We start from the raw sequence: 10,000 nt of genomic DNA, 5'->3' as shown, positions 1-10,000 counted from the left end.
TGATGGCAGGCTTTGTCCATGTGTCAATGAGGCTCAGACATATTTAGTATCATTATTTCTTGCCTTCATTCCTGCTACCATCCCAGTGATGTAGTAAACCCACAGCCATGTCAGGGAAGACACCATAAATATGACTCCTGAGCCTGTACATTCTGATGTGAACTGTAAATGTGAGAGGCCTATGTATGTCTGACCATTGTTAAAAGACTACAAAACACACAAAAAATGAAGACTCTCAAAAGTAAAGTGCAAACAAACTTTACTGGTGTCTCCTGGTACCTCGGCTAAAAAGCCTTCACGGGATAAGTTGTTACACCAACAGTACATTATTTATAATAAATCACATGATGTTAACCAATTATACACATTGCACAAACCCTTTTCATTAAAAGTGACTTTGAACCATTAAAAAGATGCTTGTAAACTCATTTCACAGCCACATTGTTTATACATTACACTGACTATAATTTAAAGTCAATATGTATGTTTACTTTATGAATGTCAATTTCACATATTAATATTCAGCTCCAGGTTAAGACCTGAAGGAAATAAAGTGTTGTAATTAATGAACCTGTTTTCCAAGGCTAACAAATTTTCTATGGTGAGTTTCCCCATGTTGATGTGAAGTCATCGCCAACACACTGAAGAATAAAGAAGAATCTGAGCCTGCATGATTTGAACAGAAATGATGTGCCACTGGATTATCTCATCTCCTATGTCTGATGTCCCCCATATGCTCCAAAATATGTTTTTTAACTTGTCTCTTAGATTCTCCAATATACCATTTCTTAGGTGAACAAACACAACCCAAGATATAAACAACTCCACTCGATTGACAAGAAAACCTCTGTGTAGCCTTAAAATGTCTCTCGTTAATGCTACAACCATGTACATTTCTAACTTTTGAGCATACCTTACATCTAAGACAGGGATGGCATCCCACCTGACCATCTATCCTGTCCAGCTTCCTATTCAATAACTGTTTAAAATTCATGCACCTCTTATATGAAACAGTTATATGCTCCAAAAATACACCTTTGATAGATTCATCTTGCATCAAAATGGGCCAAAATTTCCTAACTAACCTTGCTAAATGATGTGAAAAAGGTTAAAATGTACTAACAAAATACATTTTCCTTGTACCTTCACCTGAGGAGTGCTCTTCATGTCTCCTTCTTACCCCTTTGTCATCTCTTTGCCAGATTCCTAAAATCCTATTCTCCACCCTAGCTAACAACTCAGGGGAATAACCTGTACAGGATAGCCTGTTTTTTACTTTTAAAAGTTGTTGGCCTATTGTTCTCTTATCTGATGTATTACCAAAAATATGTTTATACTCTCCATAAGGCAAATAATTCAACAAGTGGGGGGAATGCATACTTGAGGCTAATAAAAAGTTATTAGCTACAGTTTCTTTATGATAAGGTCTAAATTACACCACTGTATCTTGACTCACATATAACTCTAAATCCAAAAACTGCATTACCTCTCTATTGGTCTTGTACGTAAAAGAAATACCAAAATCATTTATTTCCGGTTCAGCCATGTATGTTTCAAATTGTTCCATTTCCCATCGACACACAAAAATCAGGTCTATATATCTCCCATAGACCATGGTCTTATTATTGAAAAAACATTTATTATACATGAATTTCTGTCAAAAAAATTCATGAAAATGATTGTGTACGAAGGAGCAAATGAGGCACTCATGGCGGTGCCTCCCTTTTGCAAAAACAGCTCCTCATTAAACTCAAAGAAATTGCAGGTCAGGCAGAATTCAAGCAGCTGGAGAATATAATTTGTTCTAGGTCCTTCCCCCAACATTTTTGCTACAGCTTTCAAACCCACTCTATGACTGATACTGGTATATAAAGCTTTTATCTCCACACGCCCGATAAAAACAGCTTCCCATTGCATTCCCCCCACCAACTGGCAAAAATCTTGACTATTTCTAATGTGTGAAGGTACTTGAGACTGAACTTCTTAATCTGTCCATCCAAATAAAATCCCTACATTTTCTAAATAACCCCCTACCCCAGAGACTATAGGCCTCCCTGGAGGGATCCTTAACAATTTATGAACCTTGGGGATCAAAAATAAACTGGCTTTTCTTGGATTTTTAATGAACAGTTTTTTAATATCTTTGGCTTCAAAAATGTCAAGTCTTTCCCCTCTTTCTAAAATTTCTAATAAACATACATCAAACTCCACACTAGGATCCTGTTCCAGTTTTATATAAACATCCTCATCATTTAACAATTCAAACACAATTTTGTTATACTGTTCTCTTGAGAAAATGAAACAATTCCCTCCTTTGTCTTCCTGAGTGAAAACCAGGTTCTCATCATTATTTCACAATGTTTGCAATGTATCCCATTCCTATTTAGTTAAATTAGACAATTTTTCTTTTTTTACAAAATTCTTATACTCACGTTCAATTTCTTTGCATAAAGTCTTTTCAAACACATTAATGGCAACAGTATTCTTGGGAGGAACAAAATGACTTTCATAAGGAACAGGTGGAACTGTTAACTTTCCACATCCAGTAACAAATACTTCACCCCGTCATTGTTACTTCCATTATTGTCCATCAATTCCACCATATCCTGAACATAAAATTCCTCAGACTCATCTTGCAAACACATTTTTACATTATTATCATCTATAAACATATTTTCATACACAGACAAGTTTAATAATGAATCATCAGAATCATAATTGCCCATTTCCCCCACAAGACTCTCCCATTGAAGCTCATTTACATTACTAACCTGAGTATTTTCATTTTGAAAAAAACATGACTAAATTCAGCTTTCTACAAAAGCATCCAACTTCAAGCAATATATCCGCTAGGCTTGGAAAATGAGTGGGTGCAAATTTTATACCCTTATTTAACAAGCATTTAACCTTATCAGTAATCTCAAACTTGAATAAATTAATGATGTAAAAATGTCCAAGTTCATCATGTTGTGTGGGGTCAACTCCTTCTGCCCAAAACATGACTGGCTCAAAGTTCACATTAACATTTATCTTCTCCTTCTCCTGCTGTTCAGCCCGGTACCTCCATTGTTCCTTTGTCACTTTTGGCCTCTTCCTCATGTTTGCTGGGGACTGTTCCTTTGCTGGTTCTGTGTACCTTCATTGCTTTCTTCATTTAAATCCTCAAATGAGACACTTTTCCTGCTGCTGGAGGCTGTTTCCCCTGATAAAATGGACGAGTCTCTGGTTACATGAGCATTCGGTCCAACCCGTTGATTAACATTCCTGCCCCTCCTGGGCTTCCTCTGCCAAGAAAAAAACAAGTTATTTGCATAGTCTTTAAAATCATGCTCAAGCTCACACTTCTTTCTTGAAATTACCTCTCCTTCTATCTTGGATACTCAACCCCTAATGGTTTTCATCTTATCAGCAAAACAGTCACCAGAAACCATTCTTAATAACTTCTCTTGCAGCCCCAAGATTTCTGCCTGCAACTTCTCTTGTACTCTACCGTTACGTTTAACCAAAATCTTTAACCATGCCATAGTGCTAGCAAGTGACTCCATCTTCCACTCCTCTAACAAATCTGCTTCATCTTTCACAAATTCAAAGGCTGGAAGCTGATCAACCCTAAGGCCATGGGGAGTTAATCTGGTTGCCAGATATTTATCTAACAATTTCATATCATAAAACAAATTCACTTCTTTTAGCAACAACCTTTCTAGTCTCTCAAACTCGGCAGATTGTATGTTTACACCACCAAGGGACCACAAATCATCTGCTGCACATATTTCTTCCCTCAACCTCCACATATCCAGCAAGGAAACATGATCACCTTCCCCTCCTTGGCTGAAACCAGCTACTCCTGTCAAGACTCTGATGGACATCATATCTGCCCAATCAAAACAAAAATTGAAACTTGAACCACAAATGAATAGAAAACACACAAAAAAAATGAAGACTCTCAAAAGTAAAGTGCAAACAAACTTTACTGGTGTCTCCTGGTACCTCAGCTAAAAAGCCTTCAAGGGATAAGTTGTTACACCAACAGTACATTATTTATAATAAATCACATGATGTTAACCAATTATACACATTGCACAAACCCTTTCATTAAAAGTGACTTCGAACCATTAAAAAGATGCTTGTAAACTCATTTCCCAGCCACATTTTTTATACACTACACTGACTATAATTTAAAGTCAATATGTATGTTTTATATTTAACTACATGCTTAAATCGGACAAACCCCTGTGAAAACAAAATTAAAATCTGATTTACTTTATCATCTTCCATTTCACATATTAATATTCACCTCCAGGTTAAGACCTGAAGAAAAAAAAAAAAAAAAAAGAAAAATTGTATAATTTAACAAAAGAGGAATGGGGTACATTGCAAACATTGTGAAATAATGATGAGAACCAGGTTTTCACTCAGGAAGACAAAGGAGGGAATTGGGTCATTTTCTACAGAAAACAGTATAACAAGATGGCGTTTGAATTGTTAAATGATGAGGATGTTTATATAAAATTGGAACAGGATCCCAGTGTGGAGTATAATCTATGTTTATTAGAAATTTTAAAAAGAGGGGAAAGACTTGGCTTTTTTGAAGCCAAAGATATTAAAAAATTGTTCATTAAAAATCCAGAAAAGGCCAGTTTTTTTACGATCCCCAAGGTTCATAAAAAAATTAAGGAATCCTCCAGGGAGGCCTATAGTCTCTGGGGTAGGGGGTTATTTACAAAATGTAGGGATTTTTTTTGGATGAGCAGCTTAAGAAGTTCAGTCTGAAAGTACCTTCACACATTAGAAATCGTCAAGATTTTTGCAGGCTGGTGGGGGGAATGCAATGGGAAGCTGATTTTTATTGGGCTTGTGTGGACGTAAAAGATTTATATACCAGTATCAGTCACAGAGTGGGTTTGGAAGCTGTAGCAAAAATGTTGGGGGAAGGACCTAGAAGAAATTATATTCTCCAGCTGCTTGAGTTCTGCCTGACACACAATTTATTTGAGTTTAATGAGGAGCTGTTTTTGCAAAAGGGAGGCACCGTCATGGGTGCCTCAGTTGCTCCTTCATACGCAATCATTTTCATGAATTTTTTTAAACAGAAATTCATGTATAATAAATATGTTTTCAATAATAAGGTCATGGTCTATAGGAGATATATAGACAACATGATTTGTGTGTGTTGATGGGAAATTGAACAATTTGAAACATACATGGCTAAACTGGAAAACGTGATTTTGGTATTTCTTTTACGTACAAGACTAATAGAGAGGTAATGCACTTTTTGGATTTAGAGTTATATGTGAGTCAAGATAATGTGTTGAAATTTAGACCTTATCATAAAGAAACTGCAGCTAATAACTTTTTATTAGCCTCAAACATGCATTCCCCCCACTTGTTGAATTATTTGCCTTATGGAGAGTATAAACATATTTTTGGTAATACATCAGATAAGAGAAGAATAGGCCAACAATTTTTAAAAGTAAGAAACAGGCTATCCTGTAGAGGTTATTCCCCTGAGTTGTTGGCTAGGGTGGATAATAGGGTTTTAGGAATCTGACAAAGAGATGACAAAGGGGTAAGAAGGAGACATGAAGAGCAATCCTCAGGTGAAGGTACAAGGAAAATGTATTTTGTTAGTACTTTTTCACCTTTTTCACATCATTTAATAAGGTTAGTTAGGAAATATTGGCCCATTGTGATGCAAGCTGAATCTATCAAAGGAGTATTTTTGGAGCATATAACTTTTTCATATAAGAGGTGCATGAATTTTAAAGAGTTATTGAATCGGAAGCTGGACAGGATAGATGCTAAGGTGGGATGCCATCCCTGTCTTAGATGTAAGGTATGCTCAAAAGTTAGAAATGTACATGGTTGTAGCATTAATGAGAGATTTTTTTAAGGCTACACAGAGGTTTTCTTGTCAATCGAGTGGAGTTGTTTATATCTTGGGTTGTGTTTGTTCACCTAAGAAATGGTATATTGGACAATCTAAGAGACAAGTTAAAAAACATATTTTGGAGCATATGGGGGACATCAGACATAGGAGATGAGATAGTCTAGTGGCACATCATTTCTGTTCAAATTATGCAGGCTCAGATTATTCTTTATTCTTCAGTGTGTTGGCGATGACTTCACATCAACATGGGGAAACTCACCATAGAAAATTGTTAGCCTTGGAAACCAGGTTCATTAATTACAACACTTGATTTCCTTCAGGTCTTAACCTGGAGCTGAATATTAATATGTGAAATTGACATTCATAAAGTAAACATACATATTGACTTTAAATTATAGTCAGTGTAGTGTATAAACAATGCGGCTGGGAAATGAGTTTACAAGCATCTTTTTAATGGTTCCAAGTCACTTTTAATGAAAAGGGTTTGTGCAATGTGTATAATTGGTTAACATCATGTGATTTATTATAAATAATATGCTGTTTGTGTACCAACTTATCTCTTGAAGGCTTTTTAGCCGACGTACCAGGAGACACCAGTAAAGTTTGTTTGCACTTTACTTTTGAGAGTCTTCATTTTTTTGTGTGTTTTGTATTCATTTGTGGTTCGAGTTTCATTATTAAAAGACTGTCAGGATTGTGTACACATGTCATGTGTGCATGTTATTTGGGTTGTGTATGGGGGGGGGGGGTGGATGTAAGTGTTATGGCTCCTTTTTTCTCTGACTGTGCATGCTGGTCCAGTTTCTGCTGATCTAGTGGCTGTATGCATTTGTAGGGGCAGACTGAGACATGTCCTGTAATTCAGACTACAAACAGAATTGGGACTGTATATGTAGGGCTAGTGTGTGAGTGGCAAACATTGATGTATTTATTCACACAGTCTGTATACTCTACTGTTCACTTGACTTACCGGTATGTGACTGTGACTGTGGTGATACTGGTTCTGGATATGCATTTTCACACTTGTGTCTGTTTGTCAATGCTGTTACATCTCTCTAGTGGCTGATATACTTGCAAATACATGTGTAATTAGCAATAGCAGATTTCTTATTTCAATTACTTGTGCTATTTTACTAAATATATGTTAGAGCACACAGGAGGGTGTAACTACAGTAACTGTGTTAGCTCATCTACGCCAGTACTTCATATACAGCCCCATTTTCATTGCTTCCACCCACCACTTGGTCAGCCTTTGTCCAGATTTATTGCAGTTAGTGGTTGTGAGCATACCTCTCAACTGGCTGGATTGTTTCAGGATGTCCAGGTTTATTGCTTATATTTCTGGTCTGTTTTACAGATCATTCTCATTTCTCTGGTAAATCACTGTGATGATATGATTGTTGTCAGAAAATGAGAACATACATTTAATTTACCTACCTCACATCCATCAGAATATGTATGCTGAAACAGACTGTGTCACTCTGTCAAGAAGAGTACAGGGGGACAATGACCTCTTCCTTCCTGGATGCTAATGCGTTAGTAATGAGATGTGCCACATAGAAGGACTTTCTGACCACAGTGGCAATGCGGTGGTCCAAAGAGACATTGCTGTCAACCTGTGTACCCAGATCTCTTATAATGCCTTCTTTGTTCAGGGGACTACCATCAATGTGGTAATTCATGGTAACAGTATTTTTCCAAAAGGGGATGACAACACATTTTCTGACATTGAGCTTAAGGCCATGGCTCTGACACCAGTCATTGGTCTCAGTGAGGCCTTTCTGTATGATGCTAACATCACTTGGGTAGTTAATAATAGCTCCCAACTTGCAATTGTCTGCAAACTTTGTCAGCCAGAGTCACTTCATGCTGGCATGGACTTCAGAGAAGTTGATACCAAACATGAAAGGACCATGGACCGAACCCTGTGGGACTCCACTTATGACTGCTCAGCAGCTATTTTCACACTGTGAGTTCTATCTGTGACCAAGTTTGCAACCCACCTAGTGATATAGAGGTAGATGCCTAGCTTAGTGAATTTTTGCATGTTTCCTGAGTGAGGAATGCTGTCAAAGGCTTTGGCCAGATCAAGGTAGGCTGTATGTGACACCTTGCCTTCACCCACAATTCAGGTGACTGACTCCAAGAAGTTGACCAGGTTGATTGAGCAGGTATGACCTACCCTTCATAAAACTAAACTGTGTGGGATCCTGAGTTTGCAGATTCCCATATCCCTGTTTATTAGGTACATGATGATGCATTCCATAGCTTTGCATAACAGACTTGTCAGGCTATTGGAGCGGTAGTTCCCAGGGTCTGAAGTCACTCCTCCTTTGTCGAGGGCGGTGACTGCAGCACTGCACAACTCAGTTGGGACAAAGCCTGAGGTGTGGCTTTGATTGAACAGGACACACAGGTGAGGTGCCAGGTCACTCTGTAGGTCATCTAGAACACAGCCAGGGATATTGTCAGGTCCCATATAAGCTATTTATTTGGCTTTGGACAGTAGTGTTTTACCCTGGGCTGCAGTAATACTGGGCGCCTGGCGGTGTACTGGTATTATGATTGGTCCTTTTGGGGGAGTAAATTTTGCACTTAATATGTCAGCCAGCATATTGGCAATATTTGTTGGCTTAGTCTAGGAGGTACTATTGTCCAGTAGCTCAGAGCAAATCTTGGTATTGCCAATGAGATTCTTTACATAACTGTATGATGCCTTGTGGTTGTCTTTACTATGTGCTGAAATTCTTTTTTCACAGCTAGCTTTGTAGTATTTGATAAGGGATCTCAACTAATTGAGGCCGATAAGGGTTATTTTCCTGTCTTGGGACTTCACCTTATTCCGTATCAGTTTCCTCCTTCCATTGTACAGTTTTTTTATGGCCAGGGACCACCAGATTGGCTTTCTTTTTTTGGAGGTGAGGGTCTTGGTTCTATGGGGTATTGCAGTATCCATGCATCTGTGTATGTGTTCATAGTGCATTGTTGTTTGATTCAGCAGTCATGCAACTAGTCTCCATTTGCATGGCTGCCATGAGGTTAGCTCCTCTGTTTTTAGGAGGCCAAAGTTACCTTTGGAAAGGCTTTTCATGGTGGCTACCTGTGCATGCAGGGTGGGAGGGCTGTGGATTTCCAAAGGTGATTACTTTGTGGTCAGATCTAACAAGGGAGGAGTTGACTACTGCTGTACAGCGACAGTCACCATGTTAGTAGGGACCAGGTTAATGTGATGGGCAAGTGCATTGGTACATGAGTAGCTTTCCAAGTTAATGGTGTGGTAGTTGAAGTCAACCAGTATGAGATTTTTGGCTGGACACTAATATTCTCCAGGGTGTTTAGGAACATGGAGTTTGAGTCTTGGGACATGTTTGGGGACCTATGGCAGGCTACAACCTGAACCACTGTCTTACCCAATGTTAGTTACACCTGCAGATCTGTGATGAAAAATGTTGGCCTACCACTCTGGAGGTGTGTGCATCCTTTATGAATATGGAAATACCACCACCTTTGGAGCTTCAGTACAAGTTCTGCAGCCAAAAGGTGTGGAATGAGTTATAGGCTGGTAGTGCAGGGGTGCTTCCTGCTGCCTTTAACCAGGTCTCTATTACAGCACATATGTCATTGTACCCCATTTTAAGGAATACTTCCAGTGAGGGCATTTTCAGATTTAGACTTTTAGGGTGCAGCAGCATGACCCTCAGATTGCATGTGTTTGTAGCTGTTATATATTTATGTATACATCTACATATATATATATATATATATATATATATATATATATATATATGTGTGTGTATTTATTCATCTTTAGATATATATATATATATATATATATATATATATATATATATATATATATATACATATATGTAGATATAAATTTAGATGTATCTCTCTCTCTCTCTCTCTCTAGATATATATATATATATATATATATATATATATATGTGTATTTATTCATCTTTAGATATATTTATATATATATATATATATATATATATATATATATATATATATATATATATGCATATATGTAGATATAAATTTAGATGTATATCTCTCTCTCTCTCTCTCTCTCTATATATATATATATATATATATATATGTATGTAT

Source organism: Protopterus annectens, chromosome 1.part0, assembly GCF_019279795.1.
Source record: "Protopterus annectens isolate FY-2018-M chromosome 1.part0, PAN1.0, whole genome shotgun sequence".
Classification (NCBI taxonomy): Eukaryota; Metazoa; Chordata; order Ceratodontiformes; family Protopteridae; genus Protopterus; species Protopterus annectens.
Note: the sequence above shows the minus strand (reverse complement) of the source record.